The sequence below is a fragment of the Taudactylus pleione genome, unplaced genomic scaffold, assembly GCF_031769625.1.
Source record: "Taudactylus pleione unplaced genomic scaffold, aTauple2 ptg000445l, whole genome shotgun sequence".
In the NCBI taxonomy this organism is placed as follows: Eukaryota; Metazoa; Chordata; class Amphibia; order Anura; family Myobatrachidae; genus Taudactylus; species Taudactylus pleione.
This window is the reverse complement of record NW_028284847.1, coordinates 191,513-206,097: the sequence shown is the minus strand read 5'-3', so window position 1 is coordinate 206,097 and position 14,585 is coordinate 191,513. Positions and strand designations below refer to the sequence as shown.

The 14,585-nt window shown below is 49.8% G+C and overlaps 1 pseudogene; it reads right to left on the bottom strand.

The window, feature by feature from the left end:
* The window catches only part of LOC148505651 (uncharacterized), a 79,031-nt pseudogene that overhangs the window by 63,929 nt on the left and 517 nt on the right, over positions 1-14,585 (bottom strand).

Sequence of the window (14,585 nt, the reverse complement as noted above, 5' to 3'; positions counted from 1 at the left end):
ACTCCCTCACCTCCCCAGTAAGGTCCCTGTGTTAGTAATAGAGATTATAGTGATGTCACTGTGACACTCCCAGACTCCCTAACCTCCCCAGTGTTAGTAATAGAGATGAGTGATGTCACTGTGACACTCCCAGACTCCCTCACCTCCCCAGTCAGGTTCCTGTGTTAGTAATAGAGATTATAGTGATGTCACTGTGACACTCCCAGACTCCTTAACCTCCCCAGTGTTAGTAATAGAGATGAGTGATGTCACTGTGACACTCCCAGACTCCCTCACCTCCCCAGTCAGGTCCCTGTGTTAGTAATAGAGATTATAGCGATGTCACTGTGACACTCCCAGACTCCCTCACCTCCCCAGTCAGGTCCCTGTGTTAGTGATAGAGATAATAGTGATGTCACTGTGACACTCCCAGACTCCCTCACCTCCCCAGTCAGGTCCCTGTGTTAGTAATAGAGATAATAGTGATGTCACTGTGACACTCCCAGACTCCCTCACCTCCCCAGTCAGGTCCCTGTGTTAGTAATAGAGATAATAGTGATGTCACTGTGACACTCCCAGACTCCCTCACCTCCCCAGTCAGGTCCCTGTGTTAGTAATAGAGATAATAGTGATGTCACTGTGACAGTCCCAGACTCCCTCACCTCCCCAGTCAGGTCCCTGTGTTAGTAATAGAGATAATAGTGATGTCACTGTGACACTCCCAGACTCCCTCACCTCCCCAGTCAGGTCCCTGTCTTAGTAATAGAGATAATAGCGATGTAACTGTGACACTCCCAGACTCCCTCACCTCCCCAGTCAGGTCCCTGTGTTAGTAATAGAGATAATAGTGATGTCACTGTGACACTCCCAGACTCCCTCACCTCCCCAGTCAGGTCCCTGTGTTAGTAATAGAGATAATAGTGATGTCACTGCGACAGTCCCAGACTCCCTCACCTCCCCAGTCAGGTCCCTGTGTTAGTAATAGAGATAATAGTGATGTCACTGTGACAGTCCCAGACCCCCTCACCTCCCCAGTCAGGTCCCTGTGTTAGTAATAGAGATAATAGTGATGTCACTGCGACAGTCCCAGACTCCCTCACCTCCCCAGTCAGGTCCCTGTGTTAGTAATAGAGATAATAGTGATGTCACTGTGACAGTCCCAGACCCCCTCACCTCCCCAGTCAGGTCCCTGTGTTAGTAATAGAGATAATAGTGATGTCACTGTGGCACTCCCAGACCCCCTCACCTCCCCAGTCAGGTCCCTGTGTTAGTAATAGAGATAATAGTGATGTCACTGTGACACTCCCAGACTCCCTCACCTCCCCAGTCAGGTCCCTGTGTTAGTAATAGAGATTATAGTGATGTCACTGTGACACTCCCAGACTCCCTAACCTCCCCAGTGTTAGTAATAGAGATGAGTGATGTCACTGTGACACTCCCAGACTCCCTCACCACCCCAGTCAGGTCCCTGTGTTAGTAATAGAGATAATAGTGATGTCACTGTGACACTCCCAGACTCCCTCACCTCCCCAGTCAGGTCCCTGTGTTAGTAATAGAGATAATAGTGATGTCACTGTGACACTCCCAGACTCCCTCACCTCCCCAGTCAGGTCCCTGTGTTAGTAATAGAGATAATAGTGATGTCACTGTGACAGTCCCAGACTCCCTCACCTCCCCAGTCAGGTCCCTGTGTTAGTAATAGAGATAATAGTGATGTCACTGTGACAGTCCCAGACCCCCTCACCTCCCCAGTCAGGTCCCTGTGTTAGTAATAGAGATAATAGTGATGTCACTGTGACACTCCCAGACTCCCTCACCTCCCCAGTCAGGTCCCTGTGTTAGTAATAGAGATAATAGTGATGTCACTGTGACACTCCCAGACTCCCTCACCTCCCCAGTCAGGTCCCTGTGTTAGTAATAGAGATAATAGTGATGTCACTGTGACAGTCCCAGACCCCCTCACCTCCCCAGTCAGGTCCCTGTGTTAGTAATAGAGATAATAGTGATGTCACTGTGGCACTCCCAGACCCCCTCACCTCCCCAGTCAGGTCCCTGTGTTAGTAATAGAGATAATAGTGATGTCACTGTGACACTCCCAGACTCCCTCACCTCCCCAGTCAGGTCCCTGTGTTAGTAATAGAGATTATAGTGATGTCACTGTGACACTCCCAGACTCCCTAACCTCCCCAGTGTTAGTAATAGAGATGAGTGATGTCACTGTGACACTCCCAGACTCCCTCACCTCCCCAGTCAGGTTCCTGTGTTAGTAATAGAGATAATAGTGATGTCACTGTGACACTCCCAGACCCCCTCACCTCCCCAGTCAGGTCCCTGTGTTAGTAATAGAGATAATAGTGATGTCACTGTGACAGTCCCAGACTCCCTCACCTCCCCAGTCAGGTCCCTGTGTTAGTAATAGAGATAATAGTGATGTCACTGTGACAGTCCCAGACTCCCTCACCTCCCCAGTCAGGTCCCTGTGTTAGTAATAGAGATAACAGTGATGTCACTGTGACACTCCCAGACTCCCTCACCTCCCCAGTCAGGTCCCTGTGTTAGTAATAGAGATTATAGTGATGTCACTGTGACACTCCCAGACTCCCTAACCTCCCCAGTGTTAGTAATAGAGATGAGTGATGTCACTGTGACACTCCCAGACTCCCTCACCTCCCCAGTTAGGTCCCTGTGTTAGTAATAGAGATTATAGCGATGTCACTGTGACACTCCCAGACTCCCTCACCTCCCCAGTCAGGTCCCTGTGTTAGTGATAGAGAGAATAGTGATGTCACTGTGACACTCCCAGACTCCCTCACCTCCCCAGTCAGGTCCCTGTGTTAGTAATAGAGATAATAGTGATGTCACTGTGACACTCCCAGACTCCCTCACCTCCCCAGTCAGGTCCCTGTGTTAGTAATAGAGATAATAGTGATGTCACTGTGACACTCCCAGACTCCCTCACCTCCCCAGTCAGGTCCCTGTGTTAGTAATAGAGATAAGAGTGATGTCACTGTGACACTCCCAGACTCCCTCACCTCCCCAGTCAGGTCCCTGTGTTAGTAATAGAGATAATAGTGATGTCACTGTGACACTCCCAGACTCCCTCACCCCCCCAGTCAGGTCCCTGTGTTAGTAATAGAGATAATAGTAATGTCGCTGTGACACTCCCAGACCCCCTCACCTTCCCAGTCAGGTCCCTGTGTTAGTAATAGAGATAATAGTGATGTCACTGTGACACTCCCAGACTCCCTCACCTCCCCAGTCAGGTCCCTGTGTTAGTAATAGAGATTATAGTGATGTCACTGTGACACTCCCAGACTCCCTAACCTCCCCAGTGTTAGTAATAGAGATGAGTGATGTCACTGTGACACTCCCAGACTCCCTCACCTCCCCAGTCAGGTTCCTGTGTTAGTAATAGAGATTATAGTGATGTCACTGTGACACTCCCAGACTCCCTAACCTCCCCAGTGTTAGTAATAGAGATGAGTGATGTCACTGTGACACTCCCAGACTCCCTCACCTCCCCAGTCAGGTCCCTGTGTTAGTAATAGAGATTATAGCGATGTCACTGTGACACTCCCAGACTCCCTCACCTCCCCAGTCAGGTCCCTGTGTTAGTGATAGAGATAATAGTGATGTCACTGTGACACTCCCAGACTCCCTCACCTCCCCAGTCAGGTCCCTGTGTTAGTAATAGAGATAATAGTGATGTCACTGTGACACTCCCAGACTCCCTCACCTCCCCAGTCAGGTCCCTGTGTTAGTAATAGAGATAATAGTGATGTCACTGTGACACTCCCAGACTCCCTCACCTCCCCAGTCAGGTCCCTGTGTTAGTAATAGAGATAATAGTGATGTCACTGTGACAGTCCCAGACTCCCTCACCTCCCCAGTCAGGTCCCTGTGTTAGTAATAGAGATAATAGTGATGTCACTGTGACACTCCCAGACTCCCTCACCTCCCCAGTCAGGTCCCTGTGTTAGTAATAGAGATAATAGCGATGTCACTGTGACACTCCCAGACTCCCTCACCTCCCCAGTCAGGTCCCTGTGTTAGTAATAGAGATAATAGCGATGTCACTGTGACACTCCCAGACTCCCTCACCTCCCCAGTCAGGTCCCTGTGTTAGTAATAGAGATAATAGCGATGTCACTGCGACAGTCCCAGACTCCCTCACCTCCCCAGTCAGGTCCCTGTGTTAGTAATAGAGATAATAGTGATGTCACTGTGACAGTCCCAGACCCCCTCACCTCCCCAGTCAGGTCCCTGTGTTAGTAATAGAGATAATAGTGATGTCACTGCGACAGTCCCAGACTCCCTCACCTCCCCAGTCAGGTCCCTGTGTTAGTAATAGAGATAATAGTGATGTCACTGTGACAGTCCCAGACCCCCTCACCTCCCCAGTCAGGTCCCTGTGTTAGTAATAGAGATAATAGTGATGTCACTGTGGCACTCCCAGACCCCCTCACCTCCCCAGTCAGGTCCCTGTGTTAGTAATAGAGATAATAGTGATGTCACTGTGACACTCCCAGACTCCCTCACCTCCCCAGTCAGGTCCCTGTGTTAGTAATAGAGATTATAGTGATGTCACTGTGACACTCCCAGACTCCCTAACCTCCCCAGTGTTAGTAATAGAGATGAGTGATGTCACTGTGACACTCCCTCACCTCCCCAGTCAGGTCCCTGTGTTAGTAATAGAGATAATAGTGATGTCACTGTGACACTCCCAGACTCCCTCACCTCCCCAGTCAGGTCCCTGTGTTAGTAATAGAGATAATAGTGATGTCACTGTGACACTCCCAGACTCCCTCACCTCCCCAGTCAGGTCCCTGTGTTAGTAATAGAGATAATAGTGATGTCACTGTGACAGTCCCAGACTCCCTCACCTCCCCAGTCAGGTCCCTGTGTTAGTAATAGAGATAATAGTGATGTCACTGTGACAGTCCCAGACCCCCTCACCTCCCCAGTCAGGTCCCTGTGTTAGTAATAGAGATAATAGTGATGTCACTGTGACACTCCCAGACTCCCTCACCTCCCCAGTCAGGTCCCTGTGTTAGTAATAGAGATAATAGTGATGTCACTGTGACACTCCCAGACTCCCTCACCTCCCCAGTCAGGTCCCTGTGTTAGTAATAGAGATAATAGTGATGTCACTGTGACAGTCCCAGACCCCCTCACCTCCCCAGTCAGGTCCCTGTGTTTGTAATAGAGATAATAGTGATGTCACTGTGGCACTCCCAGACCCCCTCACCTCCCCAGTCAGGTCCCTGTGTTAGTAATAGAGATAATAGTGATGTCACTGTGACACTCCCAGACTCCCTCACCTCCCCAGTCAGGTCCCTGTGTTAGTAATAGAGATTATAGTGATGTCACTGTGACACTCCCAGACTCCCTAACCTCCCCAGTGTTAGTAATAGAGATGAGTGATGTCACTGTGACACTCCCAGACTCCCTCACCTCCCCAGTCAGGTTCCTGTGTTAGTAATAGAGATAATAGTGATGTCACTGTGACACTCCCAGACCCCCTCACCTCCCCAGTCAGGTCCCTGTGTTAGTAATAGAGATAATAGTGATGTCACTGTGACAGTCCCAGACTCCCTCACCTCCCCAGTCAGGTCCCTGTGTTAGTAATAGAGATAATAGTGATGTCACTGTGACAGTCCCAGACTCCCTCACCTCCCCAGTCAGGTCCCTGTGTTAGTAATAGAGATAAGAGTGATGTCACTGTGACAGTCCCAGACTCCCTCACCTCCCCAGTCAGGTCCCTGTGTTAGTAATAGAGATAATAGTGATGTCACTGTGACACTCCCAGACTCCCTCACCTCCCCAGTCAGGTCCCTGTGTTAGTAATAGAGATTATAGTGATGTCACTGTGACACTCCCAGACTCCCTAACCTCCCCAGTGTTAGTAATAGAGATGAGTGATGTCACTGTGACACTCCCAGACTCCCTCACCTCCCCAGTCAGGTCCCTGTGTTAGTAATAGAGATTATAGCGATGTCACTGTGACACTCCCAGACTCCCTCACCTCCCCAGTCAGGTCCCTGTGTTAGTGATAGAGATAATAGTGATGTCACTGTGACACTCCCAGACTCCCTCACCTCCCCAGTCAGGTCCCTGTGTTAGTAATAGAGATAATAGTGATGTCACTGTGACACTCCCAGACTCCCTCACCTCCCCAGTCAGGTCCCTGTGTTAGTAATAGAGATAATAGTGATGTCACTGTGACACTCCCAGACTCCCTCACCTCCCCAGTCAGGTCCCTGTGTTAGTAATAGAGATAAGAGTGATGTCACTGTGACACTCCCAGACTCCCTCACCTCCCCAGTCAGGTCCCTGTGTTAGTAATAGAGATAATAGTGATGTCACTGTGACACTCCCAGACTCCCTCACCCCCCCAGTCAGTTCCCTGTGTTAGTAATAGAGATAATAGTAATGTCGCTGTGACACTCCCAGACCCCCTCACCTTCCCAGTCAGGTCCCTGTGTTAGTAATAGAGATAATAGTGATGTCACTGTGACACTCCCAGACTCCCTCACCTCCCCAGTCAGGTCCCTGTGTTAGTAATAGAGATAATAGTGATGTCACTGTGACACTCCCAGACTCCCTCACCTCCCCAGTCAGGTCCCTGTGTTAGTAATAGAGATTATAGTGATGTCACTGTGACACTCCCAGACTCCCTCACCTCCCCAGTGTTAGTAATAGAGATGAGTGATGTCACTGTGACACTCCCAGACTCCCTCACCTCCCCAGTCAGGTCCCTGTGTTAGTAATAGAGATTATAGCGATGTCACTGTGACACTCCCAGACTCCCTAACCTCCCCAGTGTTAGTAATAGAGATGAGTGATGTCACTGTGACACTCCCAGACTCCCTCACCTCCCCAGTCAGGTTTCTGTGTTAGTAATAGAGATAATAGTGATGTCACTGTGACACTCCCAGACTCCCTCACCTCCCCAGTCAGGTCCCTGTGTTAGTGATAGAGATAATAGCGATGTCACTGTGACACTCCCAGACTCCCTCACCTCCCCAGTCAGGTCCCTGTGTTAGTAATAGAGATAATAGTGATGTCACTGTGACACTCCCAGACTCCCTCACCTCCCCAGTCAGGTCCCTGTGTTAGTAATAGAGATAATAGTGATGTCACTGTGACACTCCCAGACTCCCTCACCTCCCCAGTCAGGTCCCTGTGTTAGTAATAGAGATAATAGTGATGTCACTGTGACACTCCCAGACTCCCTCACCTCCCCAGTCAGGTCCCTGTGTTAGTAATAGAGATAATAGTGATGTCACTGTGACACTCCCAGACCCCCTCACCTTCCCAGTCAGGTCCCTGTGTTAGTAATAGAGATAATAGTGATGTCACTGTGACACTCCCAGACTCCCTCACCTCCCCAGTCAGGTCCCTGTGTTAGTAATAGAGATAATAGTGATGTCACTGTGACACTCCCAGACTCCCTCACCTCCCCAGTCAGGTCCCTGTGTTAGTAATAGAGATAATAGTGATGTCACTGTGACACTCCCAGACTCCCTCACCTCCCCAGTCAGGTCCCTGTGTTAGTAATAGAGATAATAGTGATGTCACTGTGACACTCCCAGACTCCCTCACCTCCCCAGTCAGGTCCCTGTGTTAGTAATAGAGATAAGAGTGATGTCACTGTGACACTCCCAGACTCCCTAACCTCCCCAGTGTTAGTAATAGAGATGAGTGATGTCACTGTGACACTCCCAGACTCCCTCACCTCCCCAGTCAGGTCCCTGTGTTAGTAATAGAGATTATAGCGATGTCACTGTGACACTCCCAGACTCCCTCACCTCCCCAGTCAGGTCCCTGTGTTAGTGATAGAGATAATAGTGATGTCACTGTGACACTCCCAGACTCCCTCACCTCCCCAGTCAGGTCCCTGTGTTAGTAATAGAGATAATAGTGATGTCACTGTGACACTCCCAGACTCCCTCACCTCCCCAGTCAGGTCCCTGTGTTAGTAATAGAGATAAGAGTGATGTCACTGTGACACTCCCAGACTCCCTCACCTCCCCAGTCAGGTCCCTGTGTTAGTAATAGAGATAAGAGTGATGTCACTGTGACACTCCCAGACTCCCTCACCTCCCCAGTCAGGTCCCTGTGTTAGTGATAGAGATAATAGTGATGTCACTGTGACACTCCCAGACTCCCTCACCTCCCCAGTCAGGTCCCTGTGTTAGTAATAGAGATAATAGTGATGTCACTGTGACACTCCCAGACTCCCTCACCTCCCCAGTCAGGTCCCTGTGTTAGTAATAGAGATAATAGTGATGTCACTGTGACACTCCCAGACTCCCTCACCTCCCCAGTCAGGTCCCTGTGTTAGTAATAGAGATAAGAGTGATGTCACTGTGACACTCCCAGACTCCCTCACCTCCCCAGTCAGGTCCCTGTGTTAGTAATAGAGATAATAGTGATGTCGCTGTGACACTCCCAGACTCCCTCACCCCCCCAGTCAGGTCCCCGTGTTAGTAATAGAGATAATAGTGATGTCGCTGTGACACTCCCAGACCCCCTCACCTTCCCAGTCAGGTCCCTGTGTTAGTAATAGAGATAATAGTGATGTCACTGTGACACTCCCAGACTCCCTCACCTCCCCAGTCAGGTCCCTGTGTTAGTAATAGAGATAATAGTGATGTCACTGTGACACTCCCAGACTCCCTCACCTCCCCAGTCATGTCCCTGTGTTAGTAATAGAGATAATAGTGATGTCACTGTGACACTCCCAGACTCCCTCACCTCCCCAGTCAGGTCCCTGTGTTAGTAATAGAGATAATAGTGGTGTCACTGTGACACTCCCAGACTCCCTCACCTCCCCAGTCAGGTCCCTGTGTTAGTAATAGAGATAAGAGTGATGTCACTGTGACACTCCCAGACTCCCTCACCTCCCCAGTCAGGTCCCTGTGTTAGTAATAGAGATAATAGTGATGTCACTGTGACAGTCCCAGACTCCCTCACCCCCCCAGTCAGGTCCCTGTGTTAGTAATAGAGATAATAGTAATGTCGCTGTGACACTCCCAGACCCCCTCACTTCCCCAGTCAGGTCCCTGTGTTAGTAATAGAGATAATAGTGATGTCACTGTGACATTCCCAGACTCCCTCACCTCCCCAGTCAGGTCCCTGTGTTAGTAATAGAGATTATAGTGATGTCACTGTGACACTCCCAGACTCCCTCACCTCCCCAGTGTTAGTAATAGAGATGAGTGATGTCACTGTGACACTCCCAGACTCCCTCACCTCCCCAGTCAGGTTTCTGTGTTAGTAATAGAGATAATAGTGATGTCACTGTGACACTCCCAGACCCCCTCACCTCCCCAGTCAGGTCCCTGTGTTAGTAATAGAGATAATAGTGATGTCACTGTGACAGTCCCAGACTCCCTCACCTCCCCAGTCAGGTCCCTGTGTTAGTAATAGAGATAATAGTGATGTCACTGTGACAGTCCCAGACTCCCTCACCTCCCCAGTCAGGTCCCTGTGTTAGTAATAGAGATAAGAGTGATGTCACTGTGACAGTCCCAGACTCCCTCACCTCCCCAGTCAGGTCCCTGTGTTAGTAATAGAGATAATAGTGATGTCACTGTGACACTCCCAGACTCCCTCACCTCCCCAGTCAGGTCCCTGTGTTAGTAATAGAGATTATAGTGATGTCACTGTGACACTCCCAGACTCCCTAACCTCCCCAGTGTTAGTAATAGAGATGAGTGATGTCACTGTGACACTCCCAGACTCCCTCACCTCCCCAGTCAGGTCCCTGTGTTAGTAATAGAGATTATAGCGATGTCACTGTGACACTCCCAGACTCCCTCACCTCCCCAGTCAGGTCCCTGTGTTAGTGATAGAGATAATAGTGATGTCACTGTGACACTCCCAGACTCCCTCACCTCCCCAGTCAGGTCCCTGTGTTAGTAATAGAGATAAGAGTGATGTCACTGTGACACTCCCAGACTCCCTCACCTCCCCAGTCAGGTCCCTGTGTTAGTAATAGAGATAATAGTGATGTCACTGTGACAGTCCCAGACTCCCTCACCCCCCCAGTCAGGTCCCTGTGTTAGTAATAGAGATAATAGTGATGTCGCTGTGACACTCCCAGACCCCCTCACCTCCCCAGTCAGGTCCCTGTGTTAGTAATAGAGATAAGAGTGATGTCACTGTGACACTCCCAGACTCCCTCACCTCCCCAGTCAGGTCCCTGTGTTAGTAATAGAGATAAGAGTGATGTCACTGTGACACTCCCAGACTCCCTCACCTCCCCAGTCAGGTCCCTGTGTTAGTAATAGAGATAAGAGTGATGTCACTGTGACACTCCCAGACTCCCTCACCTCCCCAGTCAGGTCCCTGTGTTAGTAATAGAGATAATAGTGATGTCACTGTGACACTCCCAGACTCCCTCACCTCCCCAGTCAGGTCCCTGTGTTAGTAATAGAGATAATAGTGATGTCACTGTGACACTCCCAGACTCCCTCACCTCCCCAGTCAGGTCCCTGTGTTAGTAATAGAGATAATAGTGATGTCACTGTGACACTCCCAGACTCCCTCACCTCCCCAGTCAGGTCCCTGTGTTAGTAATAGAGATAATAGTGATGTCACTGTGACACTCCCAGACTCCCTCACCTCCCCAGTCAGGTCCCTGTGTTAGTAATAGAGATAATAGTGATGTCACTGTGACACTCCCAGACTCCCTCACCTCCCCAGTCAGGTCCCTGTGTTAGTAATAGAGATAATAGTGATGTCACTGTGACACTCCCAGACTCCCTCACCTCCCCAGTCAGGACCCTGTGTTAGTAATAGAGATAATAGTGATGTCACTGTGACACTCCCAGACTCCCTCACCTCCCCAGTCAGGTCCCTGTGTTAGTAATAGAGATAATAGTGATGTCACTGTGACAGTCCCAGACTCCCTCACCTCCCCAGTCAGGTCCCTGTGTTAGTAATAGAGATAAGAGTGATGTCACTGTGACAGTCCCAGACTCCCTCACCTCCCCAGTCAGGTCCCTGTGTTAGTAATAGAGATAATAGTGATGTCACTGTGACACTCCCAGACTCCCTCACCTTCCCAGTCAGGTCCCTGTGTTAGTAATAGAGATTATAGTGATGTCACTGTGACACTCCCAGACTCCCTCACCTCCCCAGTCAGGTCCCTGTGTTAGTAATAGAGATTATAGTGATGTCACTGTGACACTCCCAGACTCCCTAACCTCCCCAGTGTTAGTAATAGAGATGAGTGATGTCACTGTGACACTCCCAGACTCCCTCACCTCCCCAGTCAGGTCCCTGTGTTAGTAATAGAGATTATAGCGATGTCACTGTGACACTCCCAGACTCCCTCACCTCCCCAGTCAGGTCCCTGTGTTAGTGATAGAGATAAGAGTGATGTCACTGTGACACTCCCAGACTCCCTCACCTCCCCAGTCAGGTCCCTGTGTTAGTAATAGAGATAAGAGTGATGTCACTGTGACACTCCCAGACTCCCTCACCTCCCCAGTCAGGTCCCTGTGTTAGTAATAGAGATAAGAGTGATGTCACTGTGACACTCCCAGACTCCCTCACCTCCCCAGTCAGGTCCCTGTGTTAGTAATAGAGATAATAGTGATGTCACTGTGACACTCCCAGACCCCCTCACCTTCCCAGTCAGGTCCCTGTGTTAGTAATAGAGATAATAGTGATGTCACTGTGACACTCCCAGACTCCCTCACCTCCCCAGTCAGGTCCCTGTGTTAGTAATAGAGATAATAGTGATGTCACTGTGACACTTCCAGACTCCCTCACCTCCCCAGTCATGTCCCTGTGTTAGTAATAGAGATAATAGCGATGTCACTGTGACACTCCCAGACTCCCTCACCTCCCCAGTCAGGTCCCTGTGTTAGTAATAGAGATAAGAGTGATGTCACTGTGACAGTCCCAGACTCCCTCACCTCCCCAGTCAGGTCCCTGTGTTAGTAATAGAGATAATAGTGATGTCACTGTGACACTCCCAGACTCCCTCACCTCCCCAGTCAGGTCCCTGTGTTAGTAATAGAGATTATAGTGATGTCACTGTGACACTCCCAGACTCCCTAACCTCCCCAGTGTTAGTAATAGAGATGAGTGATGTCACTGTGACACTCCCAGACTCCCTCACCTCCCCAGTCAGGTCCCTGTGTTAGTAATAGAGATTATAGCGATGTCACTGTGACACTCCCAGACTCCCTCACCTCCCCAGTCAGGTCCCTGTGTTAGTGATAGAGATAATAGTGATGTCACTGTGACACTCCCAGACTCCCTCACCTCCCCAGTCAGGTCCCTGTGTTAGTAATAGAGATAAGAGTGATGTCACTGTGACACTCCCAGACTCCCTCACCTCCCCAGTCAGGTCCCTGTGTTAGTAATAGAGATAATAGTGATGTCACTGTGACAGTCCCAGACTCCCTCACCCCCCCAGTCAGGTCCCTGTGTTAGTAATAGAGATAATAGTGATGTCGCTGTGACACTCCCAGACCCCCTCACCTCCCCAGTCAGGTCCCTGTGTTAGTAATAGAGATAAGAGTGATGTCACTGTGACACTCCCAGACTCCCTCACCTCCCCAGTCAGGTCCCTGTGTTAGTAATAGAGATAAGAGTGATGTCACTGTGACACTCCCAGACTCCCTCACCTCCCCAGTCAGGTCCCTGTGTTAGTAATAGAGATAAGAGTGATGTCACTGTGACACTCCCAGACTCCCTCACCTCCCCAGTCAGGTCCCTGTGTTAGTAATAGAGATAATAGTGATGTCACTGTGACACTCCCAGACTCCCTCACCTCCCCAGTCAGGTCCCTGTGTTAGTAATAGAGATAATAGTGATGTCACTGTGACACTCCCAGACTCCCTCACCTCCCCAGTCAGGTCCCTGTGTTAGTAATAGAGATAATAGTGATGTCACTGTGACACTCCCAGACTCCCTCACCTCCCCAGTCAGGTCCCTGTGTTAGTAATAGAGATAATAGTGATGTCACTGTGACACTCCCAGACTCCCTCACCTCCCCAGTCAGGTCCCTGTGTTAGTAATAGAGATAATAGTGATGTCACTGTGACACTCCCAGACTCCCTCACCTCCCCAGTCAGGTCCCTGTGTTAGTAATAGAGATAATAGTGATGTCACTGTGACACTCCCAGACTCCCTCACCTCCCCAGTCAGGACCCTGTGTTAGTAATAGAGATAATAGTGATGTCACTGTGACACTCCCAGACTCCCTCACCTCCCCAGTCAGGTCCCTGTGTTAGTAATAGAGATAATAGTGATGTCACTGTGACAGTCCCAGACTCCCTCACCTCCCCAGTCAGGTCCCTGTGTTAGTAATAGAGATAAGAGTGATGTCACTGTGACAGTCCCAGACTCCCTCACCTCCCCAGTCAGGTCCCTGTGTTAGTAATAGAGATAATAGTGATGTCACTGTGACACTCCCAGACTCCCTCACCTCCCCAGTCAGGTCCCTGTGTTAGTAATAGAGATTATAGTGATGTCACTGTGACACTCCCAGACTCCCTAACCTCCCCAGTGTTAGTAATAGAGATGAGTGATGTCACTGTGACACTCCCAGACTCCCTCACCTCCCCAGTCAGGTCCCTGTGTTAGTAATAGAGATAATAGCGATGTCACTGTGACACTCCCAGACCCCCTCACCTTCCCAGTCAGGTCCCTGTGTTAGTAATAGAGATAATAGTGATGTCACTGTGACACTCCCAGACTCCCTCACCTCCCCAGTCAGGTCCCTGTGTTAGTAATAGAGATAATAGCGATGTCACTGTTACACTCCCAGACTCCCTCACCTCCCCAGTCAGGTCCCTGTGTTAGTAATAGAGATAATAGTGATGTCACTGTGACACTCCCAGACTCCCTCACCTCCCCAGTCAGGTCCCTGTGTTAGTAATAGAGATTATAGTGATGTCACTGTGACACTCCCAGACTCCCTCACCTCCCCAGTCATGTCCCTGTGTTAGTAATAGAGATAATAGCGATGTCACTGTGACACTCCCAGACCCCCTCACCTTCCCAGTCAGGTCCCTGTGTTAGTAATAGAGATAATAGTGATGTCACTGTGACACTCCCAGACTCCCTCACCTCCCCAGTCAGGTCCCTGTGTTAGTAATAGAGATAATAGCGATGTCACTGTTACACTCCCAGACTCCCTCACCTCCCCAGTCAGGTCCCTGTGTTAGTAATAGAGATAATAGTGATGTCACTGTGACACTCCCAGACTCCCTCACCTCCCCAGTCAGGTCCCTGTGTTAGTAATAGAGATTATAGTGATGTCACTGTGACACTCCCAGACTCCCTCACCTCCCCAGTCATGTCCCTGTGTTAGTAATAGAGATAATAGCGATGTCACTGTGACACTCCCAGACTCCCTCACCTCCCCAGTCAGGTCCCTGTGTTAGTAATAGAGATAATAGCGATGTCACTGTGACACTCCCAGACTCCCTCACCTCCCCAGTCAGCAGGTAGATGATCTGCAGGGTGAGATTTATTATCCGCTCAGTCACGTATCTCCTGTCCTTGTCCATCCTCAGTCAGTCTGATGATCCGGTAGGTCACACTGGAAGACACAGGGTAGTGGGATAAAGTTGCAG